Genomic DNA, 21,162 nt, shown 5'->3' with positions numbered 1-21,162 from the left:
AGCACTCCAACAAGTCAATAACATCAACAAAGCTCACCTTTGTGCATCCACGCACAGTATAAAACATTCGGTGGACAAAATGAGACAAAGGAGGAGTGGCAGATTTTACATTCACAGTCCACACTATGGTGAGTTCAAGAACCGCCGAAATTTGTAGGACAAAAATGATGTTCACCAAATGATGTTCATCAGTGGGCTTTCTAACAATTGGGAAGGTTTGTGTCATGTTTGTCCTCAAACAAAAAACATAGTAAAACCAAAATAATATTGTAATTTCTAAAAATGCTTCAGGGAGCCACTAGGGCGGGTTGTATAGTGTATCTTTGATGTATCAAAAATTTTAAATACAAATATTAAAATTGAACATGTAAAAAAAACATCCATTGAGAGTACCACAACCGAATTTATGGCCAAAAATGGAGCAAAAATGTACCTAAAAGGACCAGTTAAAGAGTTAAATAACATGAACTTTTTGACATGAACAGGTTACTTTTAGATTTTCCACAGCTTTAATGATTATGTCATATATATGATGCTTTTCTCAGCACAGATTCCACAAAAAAAGGCACGTAGGAAAACAGTGAACTATTCAAACAAACAAGTTGTAAAATGGAAACATATAAAAGCAAAGTCCATAAAGTGTGTTTATGAGGGGAAACGTGAAAGGATCAAGTCTTTTTTGCACAGATTCTCACACTATAAATGTACTTTTTAAAATATCTAAGTTAAAATCAAAAGTGTCACGGTGAAAACTCAAACATTTTTAATAGTTATTGTAACATTATCAGCCTTTTTTTACATGGTGCTCAATTAGAGTAAAATATGCCCTTGGTGTGAAGTACAGTTATTTTCCGCTAGAGGGCAGAAGAGGAGAAAATAAAGACACCTGTTCCACTCTACAGTGGCTAACCTTTGAAATGTTTTAAATGACTGGTTTCAGTCTAATTCCTCAAATTTGACAGTGGAAGTTAGTTTTGTGGGTGGCAGGGGGAGGGGGGGTTAATAGATAATGTCATTGAAAACACAAAATTCTTTCAGAACTATATTATTTACCTATATCAGGGGTCGGCAACCCAAAATGTTGAAAGAGCCATATTGGACCAAAAATACAAAAACAAATCTGTCTGGAGCCGCAAAAAATTAAAAGCCATATTACATACAGATAGTGTGTCATGAGATATATATTGAATTAATATGACTTAAAGGAAACTAAATGACCTAAAATATAGCTACAAATGAGGCATAATTATGCAATATATACATATAGTTAGCCTAAATAGCATGTTAGCATCGATTAGCTCGCAGTCATGCAGTGACCAAATATGTCTGATTAGCACTCCACACAAGTCAATAACATCAACAAAACTCACCTTTGTGGATTCATGCACAACGTTAAAAGTTTGGTGGACAACATGAGACAGAAAAAGAAGTGGCATAAAACACGTCCTAGAAAGTCGCAGAAAGATATACATGTAAACAAACTAAGGTGAGTTCAAGGACTGCCAAAATTAGTAGGACAAAACGGCGCTCGCCAAATACTCGAATCAGTGAAGCATGTTTAATACAAACAGTGTGCTTTATAACAATTAGGGAGGTTTGTGTCATGTTTGTCCTCCTACAGAAACCATATTAAAACAAAAAATATATTTTTTTCCCCTCAACTTTTTCCATTTTTCATACATTTTTGAAAAAGCTCCAGAGAGCCACTAGGACGGCGCTAAAGAGCCGCATGCGGCTCTAGAGCCGCGGGTTGCCGACCCCTGACCTATATGGATGTGATGCTAGTACTAACATTGATTGATTGATTGAGAATTTTATTAGTAGATTTCACAGTACACTCCCGAATAATTTTTTCAACTTGTTTAAGTCGGGGTCCACTTAAATCAATTGATGGTACAGATATATACTATCATCATAATGCAGTCATCACACAAGTTAATCATCAGAGTATATACATTGAATTATTTACATTATTTACATTATTTACAATCCGGGGTTACCATGGTTATGATTATGAGCTATTTGTTTCAAACTTGTACATTTCAAAATATCTGAAAATGGGTAGGAAACAGCAAAACATGCCACGCCTTGAAAAGTTGGAATCCGCAGACTTGGAGGATGTTCAAGTTATTGAATTTTATAGAAAAAAACTATATAACACATAGCGACTTTCTGTCTTTAACGAAAACACTGAAAAGTAATCAAGAAAAATAAATTGTAGTCAGTAACAGTTTCATTTTTAGATCAAGCAGAGTGGAAAAAAGTTAATTAGTCTGCATTTAAAAAGGAGTGTCCAGACCCTGGAGAGCAGTTCTACCAGGTGGATTGGGACCGTGTTGCATCTGGACCTCTTTTTTTTTTTTTTTATCATTTATATTAGTGGTTCTCAAACTTTTTTACCAGGTACCACCTCAGAAAAAACTTACCACCATAAGGACCAACAGTAGCCTAGTAAGTTAAAGATAAAGTGAAAGTACCAATGATTGTCACACACATACTAAATTTGTCCTCTGCATTTGACCCATCCCTTTGTTCACCCCCCTGGGAGGTGAGGGGATCTGTGAGCAGCAGCGGTGGCCGCGCCCGGGAATCATTTTTGGTGATTTAACCCCCAATTCCACCCCTTGATGCTGAGTGCCAAGCAGGAAGGCAATGGGTCCCATTTGTATAGTCTTTGGTATGACTCACAACCTACCGATCTCAGGGCGGACACTCTAACCACTAGGCCATTGTGTTAAGCCAAAGTATTCATTAAAAACAAAGCAGCGGTTTTATTTAACAAGTAATATTTGTGGTTCCACTTGTTTAATGCACAAACATCAACAATGATACTCCATATACATCACATATTTACAGACTTCTTTGGGGTACCACTAGACGGAGCCCACGTACCTACCACAGTTTGAGAATAACTGATTTATATCAATTACTTGGGTCTTAAAGTGTCAAATGCCAATATGCATTCTTATACCGATGACAGTTATTTATTCTTTTGGATCCACTCTTGTCTAAGCCGTTGAATGCTTGCAAAAAACATGTTGAAAAACTGATTTAAAAAACTACTGTAATTGGGGTTTTACTTATGAAAAAAACATTTTTTCCAAGCAAAAGGTGCTTTGTCTCTGCCACTTTTCTCTCTCTGTTAGATTATGTGGATCTGCTGTATTAGGATGCCTCATCTCAATGTCTTCAAATGATTGACACTGTATAATATGCGTTACTGTATCATTATGTGTTGTACCGTATTTTTCGGACTATAAGGCGCACTTAAAATCCTTTTTTTTTGTTTTCAAAACTCGACAGTGCGCCTTTTAACCCGGTGTGCCTAATGTACGGAATAATTCTGGTTTTGCTTACCGACCTCGAAGCGATTTTATTTGGTACATGGTGTAGTGATAAGTGTGACCAGTAGATGGCAGTCAAACATAGGAGATATGTGTAGACTGCACTATGATGGCAATATGACTCAAGTAAGCAACACCAACATTTTATATGTTCCATTGAAAATATAGAACATTACACATGGCGCTCAAAAATCTATCAAAATGTTTTAGTACGACTTTGGTAAGCAATGAAGCTGCACCGCTTGATGGATTGTCGGCGCAATAAACATACGAGTATTCTTATGGTGTGTGTATAAGGTAAGACATATTATCTGCTGTTTTGTTTCGCAATATTATGCGAAAGCAACTTTTCTTACCGTCTGGTACCTGCTGATCTTTATTTGGGATCTGCATAAATCCTGAAAAATTGTGTACGTCCGCCTTTGTATTCCGTGCCGACACCGAAGTCGATAAGCTTCTTCTTTTTCTCTATCTTCTTGTTATGGGACATTCATCATCCGTTTTTGCCATTTCTAATATAAAGTAGTGTAAAGTTATTATTTATATCTGGCAGTAAACTCGCCATAAAAGCGCTAAAACATACCGGTATAGTGAGTTCACATTATTCATCCAAGGAACTTTAGATATTAGAGAGTTCCGGTCGGACATTTTTTTTACGGGACACATTTCCGGCCTTGTTGTTGTTTCCGGATGAGGAGATGCTGCTCCGTTATTGATTTAAGTAAAGTCTGAATGTCATTAAAACAGTTAGCTCCATCCTTTGACACTTCTTCCACCCCCGTCCTTGCACGCTACACCGCTACAACAAAGATGACGGGGAGAAGACGCTGCCGAAGGTGAGCCACGTAAATAAGACAGCCCACAAAACGGCGCGTCCGGAAGCGACTGTCAGAAAGCGGCTTGAAGATGATCTGTAAAACATAATCTATGCAACATTTTGACCAAAGAACCACCATTACATGTTATGTAGACCACAAGGAAGTGTTTTCCATTTAGAAAATAATAATAATAATATGACTCCTTTAAAGCGTCCTATAATCCGGTGCGCCTTATATATGAAAAAAGATCGAAAATAGACCATTCATCGGCAGTACACCTTATAGTCCGGTGCGCCCTATGGTCTGGAAAATACGGTACTCTCGGGAAAAAATGGCCATCTCTGTCGACTCAAAAGTTGAGGTATTGGTACATTCAGTGACGTACGGTGAGGTTGATGGCTGGTGAGGCACTGACTTCATCACAGTCAGATTTACAAACATATGAACCCTAAAGAGTATCTTATTCACTATTTGATTGGCAGCAGTTAACGGGTTATGTTTAAAAGCTCATACCAGCATTCTTCCCTGCTTGGCACTCAGCATCAAGGGTTGGAATTGGGGATTAAATCACCAAAAATGATTCCCAGGCGCGGCGCCGCTGCTGCCCACTGCTCCCCTCACCTCCCAGGGGGTGATCAAGGGGATGGGTCAAATGCAGACGACAAATTTCATTACACCTAGTGTGTGTGTGACAATCATTGGTACTTTAACTTAACTTTAACTTTACACATGCAAACTGTAGCACACAAAAAAGCACATTTAATTAAAAAAAAACATTATTATGGTCTTACCTTTACTTATAAATGAAGTCCACAACTACAGCCCTCACTTAAACTTTCCACGTGCAAGATTGAATCTATTTAAAAAAGTGTAACCGAGGGTTTATAAATGTCACCTATACTGTATGAACTACAAAATAACAAACACGGAGGCTCCAGTTTACACGAGGACCACTTTATTTACCTTCTTTCAAAAACCTTCAAAATAAGAGCTCAAGGCATATACTGTATAACAGCGCATAACAGGAACTTAACATCACAAAGAGAAAAGCCCATGAAAATAGGTTACAAAAGTTATTTAATAAGAAGCCAAAAAGTGCAAAAACAATAATGTTCGTGTTGGAGGAGTTGTGAGTTAGATACACCTGCAGTCTGCAGGTGTACCTAATGTTGTGGCCCTGCAGTCATTCACAACTCCTCCAACACGATATTGTTTTTGCACTTTTTGGCTTCCTATGAAATAACTTTTGTAAATAGATTCAATCTTGCACGTGGAAAGTTTATGTGTGGGCTTTAGTTGATATAACAATTCTACGGCGGGGGTGCAGGAGGCGGGGTTACTGGAGCCTCAGCCAGTGCGTCTTTTGCAGCCGTTTTATGATCGCTCAGCACAAGAAATACGTTACACACATACAGTTGTTGACAAAATACACTGTACATTATATACCTCAGCTAACTAAACTATGGAAATGTATAATATAGTTCATATAGCAATACAGTCTCACTGCACAGCAGGCCAGCAGTTAGCCGAGTCCGCAATCCATGTTGAGGCACTGAGTGACGTGCCTCAACTGGCTGCTGTTCACCGCACCATCTCTTCTCAGTATTTGAACGGCAAATGTGAAAATTCAGTGATTTTGAATAAAAATAATCTAAAACTGGTGAAGTTAAATGGAAAATAACTCTATAGTATAATCACTGGATACATATAACAATTTAATTTTTTTTTTTTCTTTTTACATTTTTTTTCTTTCCATGTGGCAGGTGAGGCGGGGCCTCACCTGCCTCTAGTGACTGCACGTCACTGGGTACATTTTTATACTTGGGCTAATGCCCGCCTACATTTGAAACCTAATAGCACAAAGAAAGTCTTACTCTCTCCGTTCAAATGAACTGTTGCTATCAGTTCCTTAAATTGAACAGAACTGAGTAAAAGGTATTTTTGTGTTTTCTGCACCTTATATTTGGAATGTGTTGCAAAAAGACTTGAAATGGACTGAGTTGATATTCCTGAATAATTTTTTTAAACAATCTAAAAGCACAAAAGGTAACCTGATTTACTTGTTTTTAGTTGTTTGGGTATTGATCTGTCTTGTTATTGTTGGTGTATGTTGTAACTTTCAAGGACAACCTTGAAAAATAAGTTTTTAACTTTCAATGGGATTTTTCTTGTCTAAATAAGCGGATTAAAAAAAATGACATTTACCATGGCTCCAATATAAGAAATGTCGGGTGGAAACAAAGGAGAGGATGATCTAACTTCTTCAAGAATGTAAATCATCACGCAAAGTTGCAAAAGATGTTGATCGTTCAATCTGGACCAAGTACAAACAACATGGGAAGGTTGTAAAAGACCGGCATACTGGGAAACATCAAAGCGTCAAGACAGAAAACTAAAAATGCACAGCAAAACAAATGAAAAACAAATGGGTGGAAACTGGAATCACTGCCGAACACAGACAACTTAAACGGAAGTCATCAATAACACCTAAACAGAAAAAGACAAGGTTACAATGGGTTAAGTAAAAGCAATGGCGGACTATGGATGACTGGATGAAAGTCATATCCAGTGATGAATCGTGAATCTGCATTGGGCAAGGTGATGATCCTGGAACTTTTGTTTGGTGGCGTTGCAATGACATTTATGAAGACGACTGCCTGAAGAAAACATTCACTTTTCCCCAGTCATTGATGATATGTGGCTGCATGTCAGGTAATGGCACTGGGGAGATGGCTGCCATTACGTGTCTTCAATAAATACACAAGTTTATATTGACATTTTGGACACTTTTCTTATTCCATCAATGGAAAGGACATTTGGGAATGATGACATAACTTTTCAAGATGATAATGCATCTTGACAGAGAGCAAAAACTGTGAAAACTTTCCTTGAGGTCAATGTCATGGCAGTGCAAACAGTCCAGATCTCAACCCAATGTAAAATGTGTGGTAAAAATTAAAGAAGATGGTCCATGACAAGACTCCAACCTGCAAAGCTGATCTGACATCAGCAATCAAAGAAAGTTGGGGCAAGATTGATGCAGAGTTCTGTTTGTCACTCGTTAGGTCCATGCTTCAGAGATGGCAGGCTGTTATAGAAGAATCAATTTGGTAAGTGGACCCCGACTTAAACAAGTTGAAAAACTTATTCGGGTGTTACCATTTAGTGGTCAATTGTAAGGAATATGTACTTCACTGTGCAACCTACTAATAAAAGTCTTAATCAATCAATCAATCAAAGCCAGAGGTGGTGCAACAAAGTACTCATGGTGTGTTGTAGTTTTTTAAAATGTTTTTATGGTTTGTTTTTCATGATTATCTATTTTTTTTTCCTCAGAATTGCGTGATTCCATTACGTTTTTGACTCTGCTTGATCTAAAAATGAAACGGTCACTGACAACCGCAGTTTATTTTCTTGATTTCTTTTAGTGTTTCTTAAAGCCAGAAAGTTAGCATTTGAACTTCCATCCATCCATCCATTTTCTACCGCTTATTCCCTTTGGGGTCGCGGGGGGCGCTGGAGCCTATCTCAGCTACAATTTGAACTTATTATATAAAATGCCTAATATCTGCTTTTTTTCTACAAAAGTAAACAACAGACTGAACATCCTCCAAGACTAGTTATTCCATACTTTTCCAGGGGGTTATATTCAATCACGTACCACTTCTCCATGTCTATTACTGATCATTAATTCAAACTATACCTTGTATTTATTTACATTTAGTTGACTTACTTGTGTGAAAGAAAGGAAGGTATTGAAAAAAAAAAAATCTCAGTAAGTCACAAAAACAAGGCGATTGAGACTAGATATACTGTACATACTGGTCTAAAAATGTTTACTAATTTGTCCATTTCATAATTAATCCATAGAAATACTTAAAGTAATAACTTTTTGGTGATTGAAAAGGACGGTTATCTATTACTTAATATTGTAGTTTGGCAGTATCCAGTAACAGACGTGTCCGCATCATGAGCTTAAAATAATTAATTATTGTGGCCACTAGATGTCGCCCGAATAAAATGACCACTCTACTTCATTTTAAAGACAACATAAGTCCATTCCAGACAGTTAATAATAAATGGGTTAGTGTTTTTCATACCTGCCATTGTCCTCTCTTTGACTAATTTTCCTCGATAAAGCCTTTTCTAACATTCCACACTACAAAATAACAAAAGTGTGTATGATTTGTACTGATATCGTATCGGGTCAATATCGGGTGCCAGCCAATACCCAGGGCTCCCATATCGGTATGGTAGTGAAAAGGTTGTATCGGGACACCCCTAAATGATACTAAGGGAATTTAATCTCAGCTTAATAGTGCACAACATAATATTCATGACTGGCTAAAGAATATGTGTCTACTGTTAAATACAACAACAACAACAACAACAAAGAGTATGCACTTTCTCAGGGCATTCAAACGATCGCAACTGGACTGTTTGGTTTGTCTCAGAAGACATTTTATTTTGCCTCTTATCCATGCAGGCTTGATCCCAGCAGGCACATGACATTGATTCAACGTTGATTATTGTTAGAATAATTATGTGTAAGTTATCACACAACTCTTATGCTTAAAGGCCGTTGCTATAGTTATTATCAATTGTGCTGAAGTTGTACTTTTCTATCTGTGCAAAGCGAGTCGTCTCGTATCAGTGTTTGTTTCCAGAATCGACCTGCTGACTGCCAAGGGCGAACATCGAGTGCCGTGACGCAGACAGAGCAGAGACAGGGCGAAATCTCGGGTTTCAGCACATTTGCATTTCATTAATAGTCATATATTGTGTCTAACTGGAGCTGCTAAGATTACCCCCTTCCTTCAGCGGCAGCCTCAGTGATGTAACCAGGGACCTCCCAAATAAATAGAGGAGCACGTTGTCAGGATTTTAGAGCGTAGTTTGGATCTGTAACTAGAGTACAGCCCAAAAATGTCTCTCCTCATTGAGCAAAATGTTACTCTGTCTCTGCATGATTCCTTGCTTCTTGTCTGTTTAATAGATGTCAATAGTGTTTGAACCTGACATATATCATGTCAGAAGAAAGCCATTTCTGCGTAAATGTCACAAAGTATCCTGCTTACATTACGCCAAACAGCACAGAGAGAAGCCTCAAAACTTCTGGAACAAAGTAATTTGGAGTGATGGCTTTCTTCTGGCGACTCGACCATGCAGCCCATTTTTTTTCAAGTGCCTCCTTATTGTGCATCTTGAAACAGCCACGCCACAATTTTTCAGAGTCCTGTATTTCAGCTGAAGTTATTTGTGGATTTTTTCTGAAATCTTTGCTGGTCTACCTGAATCCCTCATTTTCCACTTCTTAATCAGCGTTTGAACACTGCTGATTGGCATGCTCAATTCCTTGGATATCTTTTTATACCCCTTTCCTGTTTTATGCAGTTCAATTACATTTTCTCGCAGATCCTTTGACAATTCTTTTGCCCTCCCCATGACTCAGAATCCAGAAACATTTGTGCAGCACTGGATGAAAGATGCAATGGTCTGTCAGAAGCCCAGAAACTCACTGACCTTTTATACACACACATTAATTACAAACAAACAGGTCACAGGTGAGGATTGGAACCTTGATTAGCCATTCAAACCTGTTCGTGTCAACTTTTGTGCATGTTATCAGATCAAAGTCACTGGGGTATGTAAACTTTTGATCAGGGTCATTTGGGTACTTTCTTTTGTCATATTGATTTAAAAAGAGTAAACACAGTTGTTTGGCAATAAATAGCTTCACACAACCATTAAGCATGAGTGGAAGAAATGTTTTTGTGTTATCATTCATATTCTCTGAAGAATGGCCAAGAAATCATAAATTCTCAAAGAGTATGTAAACTTATGAGCACAACTGTGTAGATGATTATATATAACGTTGCAAAATAGTTGTATTGGTAAATTGAGAAAATTTACGAATTTTCACGTTGTTGGTTGGGAAATGACCAAATTTCAATGGTCAAATCAACGTCACAACCTGACATTCATTAAACGTTATCAAAAAGCATGTTGTTTCAACGTTATGTTTGAGTTGCTCAACGTCAGGATCTGATTCAACAAGTTGTTTTAGTGTCTTGTGTCTGCTGGGATCAGTTCATGCTGAGACTTATATAGATTGGTCAGGTCTAGTCTAGCGGCTGGTGCCAAAACCCCAAATATTTTTTACCACAACACCAGGAGGGTGTGCCTGGGCAAGGATGGTTCCGCCCTATCGTACAGTAAAAAAACAACTGCTACGATGCAAACGAGCAATCCTATTGTCAATGCCAATGACAGTCGTTCAAGTGTAATTTCCCTTCAATAGCATTGAGGTATTGTGTGGCGGAACGATCGCTGTGGATTGAGCACCACTATTTGCACGTTGTTCACAAGAGATGAGTAAACATGAATAGCTCTGACTTTTTGGGGGGGCGGGGGGATCTTGTACTAGTTTCTCAGTTGAAATATATTGGACTTATTCTGGACTCCATACACTTAGGTAAAACGGAATCCATCCTATTTGGGTCCCAAATCAATCTCAAGAAAGTCAGTGACTTCACTGTAAAAGTGGGTGACATTGTTATCACCAGGAAAGATGAGGTCACCAACTAGGTTCAATTCTAGAGGCTAATATTTCCTGTGATAAAATGGCAACCAAGGTAATCAGAAAGGTCAACCAACGAACGAGATTTCTCTACAGAATCTCCTCTCTGGTCAACAAAAGCACCTTGAAGATTCTAGCGGGAACTGTCGTTCAACCCTTTTTCGATTACGCTTGCACCTCCTGGTACCCTAGCACCTCCAAAACCCTCAAATCTAGACTCCAAACATCCCAGCACAAGCTAGTCAGGTTACTTCTAGACCTCCACCCCAGATCACACCTTACTCCTACCCACTTCTCCAAAGTGGGCTGGCTCAGGGTGGAGGACAGAGTAAAACAACTTGCACTGAGCCTAGTCTATAAAATCCGCTACACCTCCCTGATACCGAAGTACATGCCAAACTACTTCCTTAACGTAAATGACCGCCATAACCACAACACCAGGGGGAGTTCCACAAACCACGTTAAACCCAGATTCCGATCTAACAAAAGTCTTAACTCATTCTCCTTCTATGCCACATCAATATGGAATGCACTCCCAACAGGTGTAAAAGAAAGTGCATCTCTATCCTCCTTCAAAACCGCACTAAAACAACCCCTCCAGGCAACTTCAACCCTTGACTAACACCCTCGCCCTTCCATATCCCACCTCCCCGGATTGTAAATAATCAAATGTATTTCTAATGTATATACTTGTTCTTATGATAAATGTAAATAATCAAATGTATTTCTAATGTATATACTTGTTCTTATGCTATCTAAACTCCCTATGCTCTCTGCTCGCTGTACATATCCTACCAAGTCGGACCTACACTGTTTCAATGCCCATTTCTCTGATAATGCAATTGTTGATGACTGAAGTGCTGATATCAACCAAACCCTTCTCATACCACCCCCCGGATTGTAAATAATGTAAATAATTCAATGTATATACTCTGATGATTAACTTGTGTGATGACTGTATTATGATGATAGTATATATTTGTACCATGAATTGGTTAACGTGGACTTAAACAAGTTGAAAAACTTATTCGGGTGTTACCATTTAGTGTCAATTGTACGGAATATGTATTGAACTGTGCAATCTACTAATAAAAGTTTCAGTCAATTACTCAAAAACTCAAAGGGACACATTAGAAATGCCAGGAACACAGTTAATTTTAATTGACTTAATTTTTTACAAATCCGGCCGTTCAAAACAGCTGATGTAACAAAACCATACTCTTCTTAAGTTCGGTCATATTGGATATTGCTTCACAAACACAACAACACAAAAAATATTTAATAACAGAGTGATAATAGACTGTCTGCTCTGAGATCGGTAGGTTGTGAGTTCAAATCCCGGCCGAGTCATACTAAAGACTATAAAAATGGGACCCATTACCTCCCTGCTTGGCACTCAGCATCAAGGGTTGGAATTGGGGGTTAAATCACCAAAAATGATTCCCGGGCGCGGCCACCGCTGCTGCTCACTGCTCCCCTCGCCTCCCAGGGGGTGATAGGTCAAATGCAGAGAATAATTTCGGCACACCTACAAGCGGCCCTCTGAGGGCAGCCATAACTACAATGTGGCCCTCATTGAAAATGGGTTTGACAACCCCGGTTTACACCAACGATTCTACAACTTTTTTCACCAAGTACCACCTCAGAAAACACTTGGCTCTCCAAGTACCATAATGACCAACATTAAAATAAGGTAGCGTAATTGGCCTAAGTCTTCATTAAAAACAAAGCAGAGGTTTTATTTCACAAGTATATGTAATATTTTGGCCACTGCAACACTACACACATTTTGAACAGTAAAACTGTGTTTAAATATAGGAAAATAAAACACTGTACTTAAATTACAATATGTAATGAAGTGATTATTTGGCATGCCACAAGATGGAGCCCACATACAACAGTTTGAGAATCCCTTGTTAACACAAAAACATACAGTCACTTAATGGGATGGGATTTTTTTTCAAATGGCTGTGACCAAAACACCCAGACAGACCCCCAAAACAACTGCATGGGAGAAATTCTGCTAGTTCACGAAACAAAACAAAATGTTGCCAGGCTACCAGCGGATCCATTGTTTTGTGAACTTGCAGCATTTCTCTAATGCAGTTGTTTTGGGGGTTGTGTGTGTTTTTGGCTTTAGCAACATTTTTTTTTTTTTGCGTTTGTATTACATCCTACAGCAGTAATGTGATCGCAGCATGTTTAATTTATAAAGCATTTTTTCGGTGCATTTTTCATGGCCTGTGTTTTTTGGAAGTTTCCCGCATTTGGTGTAATTTAACTTTTAAAATGTGATGTGCGTATATCGCAGCATCGTAAAAAGTTTTCCAATTCAAATGGCAAACGTGCAATATTTCAACCATATGTTGTGTGTGTTTCTGGCATTTGCAGATTTTTTTTCATCCTGCAGTATTTATGTGATTACAGCATGTTTAATTTACAGGTTTTTCCTGGCGCATTTTTATGGTGTTTGTGTGTGTGTGTTTTTTTGTTTTCTACATTTTTAAAGTCAAATTAACATGTATGTACGTGCATGTATTGCAGTATAGTAAATACTCCAAAGTTTTCCAATTCAAATGGCCAAAATGGGTAGTATTTAAACCAGTGTTTTTCAACCTTTTTTGAGGCAAGGCACACCAGCAGAAAACAAGTTTTACACAGCACAGACACTAAGACAGTGCTTTTCAACCACTGGGAAATTATGCAACTTCACCTAATTAGTCCAAAAAAATATTTTTTTTGCAAATCAATAATTATAATCTGCAAATAATGCGCCGTTGCTTAGTGTCTGTGCTGTGTAAAACTCGGCAGGGTAACCACGTAATACTCCATGTCAGTAGGTGGCAGCAGGTAGTTAATTGCTTTGTAAAAGTCGGAATGTGAGAAGATATTGGTTTGTTGTGATCCCAATATGCAGACCACAGCGGGAGGCAGCATGCAGGTGAACGGGTATGTAATGCTTAAACCAAAAATGAACGGAAGGGAAAGGAAAAGGCAGTGGTTATGCAAAACGAAAGTAAAACTGAACTGGCTACACAGTAAGCAGAAACAGAATGCTGGACGACAGCAAAAACTTACGGCGTCCACAAAGCACATCCGTACATGACATGACTATCAACAATGTCCACACAAAGAAGGATAGCAACAACCTAAATAGCCTCGCTTGCCAACACAAAGCAGGTGCGGGGAATAGCGCTCAAAGGAAGACATGAAACTGCTACAAGGGAAACACCAACAAAACAGGAAGGGCCACCAAAATAACAGCGCAAGACAAGAACTAAGGCACTACACACAGGAAAACACCAACAAACTCAAAATAAGGCATGACGACCTGGTGGAGTGTAATTTTTTTACGTTTTCTGCTGGTGGTGTGCCTCTGTATTTTTAAATGAAAAAAATGTGCCTTGCCTCAAAAAAGGTTGAAAAACACTGCACGGTATGGCGTAGTGGGTAGAGCGGCCGTTCCAGAAACCTGAGGGTTGCAGGTTCGCTCCCCGCCTCTTGACATCCAAATCGCTGCCGTTGTGTCCTTGGGCAGGACACTTCACCCTTGCCCCCGGTGCCGCTCACACTGGTGAAAGAATGATGAATGAATGATAGGTGGTGGTCGGAGGGGCGGTAGGCGCAAACTGGCAGCCTCGCTTCCGTCAGTCTACCCAAAGGCAGCTGTGGCTGCAACTGTAGCTTACCACCACCATGTGTGAATGAATGATGGGTTCCCACTTCTCTGTGAGGCTTTGAGTATCTAATAATAGAAAAGCGCGATATAAAATCTAATCCATTACTATTTTTACTAAGCAACGGCACATTATTTGCAGATTATAATTATTGATTTGCAAAAAAAAAAAATGTTTTGGACCAATTAGGCGAAGTTGCATAATTTCCCTCGGCACACCAGACAATATCTCAAGGCACACAAGTGGTTTACATTTTAAACCACATGGTTCAAAGGCAGGCAGTACGGTGGAAGAGGGGTTAGTGCAGGGGTGGGCAATTAATTTTTACCGGGGGCCGCTTGAGCAACCCGAGCACTGCTGGAGGGCCACATCGACAATATTTCAATTATATTTTGCTCAATATTATTTTTGATATATACCGTAAGATAAATAATAATAATAATAATATTAATACTTTCATTTAACCTAACTTAACTTTATACCAAAAGCACTGCTTTGGAAATAATTTGTACCCCTTTCAGAGATCACATTTAGTTCCCCTTAAACATCCTCATGTTGCACAATGAAATGTAAGCACAGGATGAAGTGTGCATTCCTGTAACTTTCTCTGGTAACAGCATTCCATGATTAATATGAATAAATTAACATTAATAATAAATGACAGTAAAATAAGCACACGTATGACTGAGGAGTCATAGTGTAACTTTGTGTGGTGTTTGAGTTGTAAATTGAGTTGTAAATGAGATGTAAATTGAGCTGTAAATTGAGATGAAAATTGAGTTGTAAATGCACCAGTGGTTAGGTGGTATGCGTGTTGGTGACAGATGACAAGTTGATTTTGGCCTGGTTTGTACGGCAGAAAATGACTAGTTTTTCGAGATAGAAGTGTTTTACTCATGTTTTTGGTGTGGTTATGGCCGAATATAAACAGTTTTGCTGAATAAAGTGATCGATATAATTCCTGGCCTCGAAGCATCTCGATAGACGTTACAATAATTGAACAGTGTTCAATTGAACGGTGTTGACGAACACCGTTAGGGCCGCTTGTTGTCACTGTCATTTAGAGTTGCATTGCAAAATTACACAGGATAAATGTGTTTATTTTGTTTAGAATTCAGATGGGATTTGATTTGGCGCGCGGCATATATTTGCTGTGCGCAGAGGACGCTTGAGCAGTGCGCAATTGCGCAGGCGCGCACCTTAGAGGGAACGTTACTTGGCAGTCCATGTCTTGTTGAAAACACGCCATTCGTCATCAACTTTTCTCTTTTTAGCGTCTCGGGAGTAACCGTGCATCACTTGTCGCTGTGCACCCGGACATACGCCCATAAATAACACTTTTCAAAATAAAAGCAGCACAGTTGTATTGCGGGCACGACATAGATGTTTTTTCAACTTTATTTTGTAATTTGTGATTGCAGCTGTTCACATTCACTCACAATCACGCACGCGCGCATACGTCCACACAGAAGTAATACAAATAACGCTTTTCAAAACAAAAGCATTTCAAAACAAAAGCAGCACCGTTGTATTGCACACTCGACATAGATACTTTTTAAAATGTATTTTGTAATTTATGATTGGCCTCACGCGGGCCGGACTGGGACGCACAAAGGGCCGTATGTGGCCCGCGGGCCGCAGAATGCCCAGGTCTGGGTTAGTGCGTCTGTCTCACAATACAAAGGTCCTGGGTTCGATCCTGTGTGTGAATGTTGTCTGTCTATCTGTGTTGGCCCTGTGATGATGTGGCGACCATACTTGCCAACCCTCCCGATTTTTTCCCGGGAGACTCTTGAATTTCAGTGCCCCTCCCGAAAATCTCCCGGGGGCAACCATTCTCCCGAATTTCTCCCGATTTCCCCCTGGACAACAATATTGGGGGCGTGCCTTAAAGGCACACACCTTTAGCGTCCTCTCTCACCAGAAAATGAGACTATTATATATGTCTCTGTTATCCATAGGTTTATCTATAACCCATAAAGTAGGCAGGCACGGAGCTATTTCAAAACTACGGCAAGTAGTAATGTCCAAAAACACAACAGTGACGAAGCAGGAGAACGAAGAAGAAGTACGCTTGCAAGTTCCAAAATGATTGGAAAAAATAATTTCAGTTCATCCAGGACAGCTCGAAGGGGAAGGGGTGTGCTGCCTGCACATTTTGTAGATCAGACTTCTCCATTGAACACGGTGGCCGAACGGATATACTCATTCATGAACGGATTATATATATATATATATATATATATATATATATATATATATATATATATATATATATATATATATATATATATATATATATATATATATATATATATATATATATATATGTATATATATATATATATATATATATATATATATATATATATATATATATATATATATATATATATATATATATATATGTATATATATATATATATATATATATATATATATATATATATATATATATATATATATATATATATATATATATATATATATACACATATATGTATAGATATATACAGGGGCGTCACTAGCTTTTAAGGACGGGAGGGCTTAGCCCCCAGGAGATGCACAGGACGCAAGCAAACGTAGCGCACGAGCACAAAACTTCACAAACGGCTAACAAAGACTTAGAAATTATTCATTGTTATTATTATTATTTAAAAAAATGCACGGGACGAAATGAAATGCTCCCCGGTACGATGGCTTTTAACCATTTTTTTACTTTTTCTTTTTATGTATTTATTCATTTTACATTTTATATTAAATGTCTTGGTTTTTCCTCCCTCTGAAAATCCTATGAAATGTTTAACAAGCCATCCTACAATGATACAACAGCTATTAATGTAACAATACAATAAAACAAATATATTTAATGATGTTTTTTCATTATTTGAACAATAGACTAATGTGTATTACTTTATATAGATTCTACAAGAGTGATGTGGGCATTTTCTATATGAACAAGTCCAAGGACCGCAAGCAAGGTCGCAGAGAAAATGCAGACTGGATTTTGAGTGATGTGGGCATTTTCTATATGAACAAGTGGAATGGATTGGATACCAACACACTAAAGGGGCTCTCTCCCTTACGCTATGAAGTGAGGGGAAACTGAGTGAATAATGACAGGTTATATCAGTGGTTCTCAACCTTTTTTCAGTGATGTACCCCCTGTGAAAATGTTTATAATTCAAGTACCACCTAATCAGAGCAAAGCATTTTTGTAAATTGAGTTGTAAATTGAGATGAAAATTGAGTTGTAAATGCACCAGTGGTTAGGTGGTATGCGTGTTGGTGACAGATGACAAGTTGATTTTGGCCTGGTTTGTACGGCAGAAAATGACTAGTTTTTCGAGATAGAAGTGTTTTACTCATGTTTTTGGTGTGGTTATGGCCGAATATAAACAGTTTTGCTGAATAAAGTGATCGATATAATTCCTGGCCTCGAAGCATCTCGATAGACGTTACAATAATTGAACAGTGTTCAATTGAACGGTGTTGACGAACACCGTTAGGGCCGCTTGTTGTCACTGTCATTTAGAGTTGCATTGCAAAATTACACAGGATAAATGTGTTTATTTTGTTTAGAATTCAGATGGGATTTGATTTGGCGCGCGGCATATATTTGCTGTGCGCAGAGGACGCTTGAGCAGTGCGCAATTGCGCAGGCGCGCACCTTAGAGGGAACGTTACTTGGCAGTCCATGTCTTGTTGAAAACACGCCATTCATCATCAACTTTTCTCTTTTTAGCGTCTCGGGAGTAACCGTGCATCACTTGTCGCTGTGCACCCGGACATACGCCCATAAATAACACTTTTCAAAATAAAAGCAGCACAGTTGTATTGCGGGCACGACATAGATGTTTTTTCAACTTTATTTTGTAATTTGTGATTGCAGCTGTTCACATTCACTCACAATCACGCACGCGCGCATACGTCCACACAGAAGTAATACAAATAACGCTTTTCAAAACAAAAGCATTTCAAAACAAAAGCAGCACCGTTGTATTGCACACTCGACATAGATACTTTTTAAAATGTATTTTGTAATTTATGATTGGCCTCACGCGGGCCGGACTGGGACGCACAAAGGGCCGTATGTGGCCCGCGGGCCGCAGAATGCCCAGGTCTGGGTTAGTGCGTCTGTCTCACAATACAAAGGTCCTGGGTTCGATCCTGTGTGTGAATGTTGTCTGTCTATCTGTGTTGGCTCTGTGATGATGTGGCGACCATACTTGCCAACCCTCCCGATTTTTTCCCGGGAGACTCTTGAATTTCAGTGCCCCTCCCGAAAATCTCCCGGGGGCAACCATTCTCCCGAATTTCTCCCGATTTCCCCCTGGACAACAATATTGGGGGCGTGCCTTAAAGGCACACACCTTTAGCGTCCTCTCTCACCAGAAAATGAGACTATTATATATGTCTCTGTTATCCATAGGTTTATCTATAACCCATAAAGTAGGCAGGCACGGAGCTATTTCAAAACTACGGCAAGTAGTAATGTCCAAAAACACAACAGTGACGAAGCAGGAGAACGAAGAAGAAGTACGCTTGCAAGTTCCAAAATGATTGGAAAAAATAATTTCAGTTCATCCAGGACAGCTCGAAGGGGAAGGGGTGTGCTGCCTGCACATTTTGTAGATCAGACTTCTCCATTGAACACGGTGGCCGAACGGATATACTCATTCATGAACGGATTATATATATATATATATATATATATATATATATATATATATATATATATATATATATATATATATATATATATATATATATATGTATATATATATATATATATATATATATATATATATATATATATATATATATATATATATATATATGTATATATATATATATATATATATATATATATATATATATATATATATATATATATATATATATATACACATATATGTATAGATATATACAGGGGCGTCACTAGCTTTTAAGGACGGGGGGGCTTAGCCCCCAGGAGATGCACAGGACGCAAGCAAACGTAGCGCACGAGCACAAAACTTCACAAACGGCTAACAAAGACTTAGAAATTATTCATTGTTATTATTATTATTTAAAAAAATGCACGGGACGAAATGAAATGCTCCCCGGTACGATGGCTTTTAACCATTTTTTTACTTTTTCTTTTTATGTATTTATTCATTTTACATTTTATATTAAATGTCTTGGTTTTTCCTCCCTCTGAAAATCCTATGAAATGTTTAACAAGCCATCCTACAATGATACAACAGCTATTAATGTAACAATACAATAAAACAAATATATTTAATGATGTTTTTTCATTATTTGAACAATAGACTAATGTGTATTACTTTATATAGATTCTACAAGAGTGATGTGGGCATTTTCTATATGAACAAGTCCAAGGACCGCAAGCAAGGTCGCAGAGAAAATGCAGACTGGATTTTGAGTGATGTGGGCATTTTCTATATGAACAAGTGGAATGGATTGGATACCAACACACTAAAGGGGCTCTCTCCCTTACGCTATGAAGTGAGGGGAAACTGAGTGAATAATGACAGGTTATATCAGTGGTTCTCAACCTTTTTTCAGTGATGTACCCCCTGTGAAAATGTTTATAATTCAAGTACCACCTAATCAGAGCAAAGCATTTTTGGTTGAAAAAAAAGAGATAAAAAAGTAAAATACAGCACTATGTCATCAGTTTCTGATTTATTAAATTGTATAACAGTGCAAAATATTGCTCAGTTGTTGTGGTCTTTCTTGAACTATTTGGAAAAATATATATAAAAATAACTAAAAACTTGTTGAAAAATAAACAAGTGATTCAATTATAAATAAATATTTCTACACATAGAAGTAATCATCAACTTAAAGTGCCCTCTTTGGGGATTGTAATAGAGATCCATCTGGATTCATTAACTTAATTCTAAACATTTCTTCACAAAAAAAGAAATCTTTAACATCAATATTTATGGAACATGTCCACAAAAAAATCTAACTGTCAACACTGAATATTGCATTTTTGCATTTCTTTTTACAGTTCTTTTTGACAGACATTTAAAAAAAATCTGACGTACCCCTTGGCATACCTTCAAGGAACCCCAGGGGTACGCGTACCCCCATTTGAGAACCACTGGGTTATATGATTATTTATTTAAACTCATATTCGAGCCGCTTTATAATGAATATGACGGCATGTATTTGTAAAAAAAAAAAAAAATTAAAAAAATAATAAATATAACACCAAATTATTTAGGGGGGCTTTAGGCTTGAGCCCCCCTAAAATAGGCCTAACAATGCCAATGGATATATATAAGAAATACTTGAATATATATATATATATATATATATATATATATATATATATATATATATATATATATATATATATATATATATATATATATTAGAGATGCGCGGTTTGCGGGCACAACCGCGGAGTCCGCGGATTATCCGCGGATCGGGCGGATGAAATAAAAAAAAAATTAGATTTTATTCGCGGGTCGGCTCGGGTCGGGTGGTTGAAATAAAAAAAAAATAGATTTTAAATAGATTCAGGCGGGTGGCAGTTAAACCAATTCGGAAATATATATACATAGTTAAATGTTGTTACCCACATACGAAAAACGAGCAGGCACCTGCAGCATATGCCACAACAGAAGAAAAGAAAAGAAAAGAGATGGACACTTTTACGGAGCGGAGAAGGGACGCCTCGCCGGGGTCCGGGACCGAGGCCCCTTCCCTCGAGAGGGCCCCACCGG

Source organism: Nerophis lumbriciformis, linkage group LG14, assembly GCF_033978685.3.
Source record: "Nerophis lumbriciformis linkage group LG14, RoL_Nlum_v2.1, whole genome shotgun sequence".
NCBI classification, from domain to species: Eukaryota; Metazoa; Chordata; class Actinopteri; order Syngnathiformes; family Syngnathidae; genus Nerophis; species Nerophis lumbriciformis.
The sequence above is the reverse complement of the archived record's forward strand: the minus strand, read 5'-3'. Positions refer to the sequence as shown.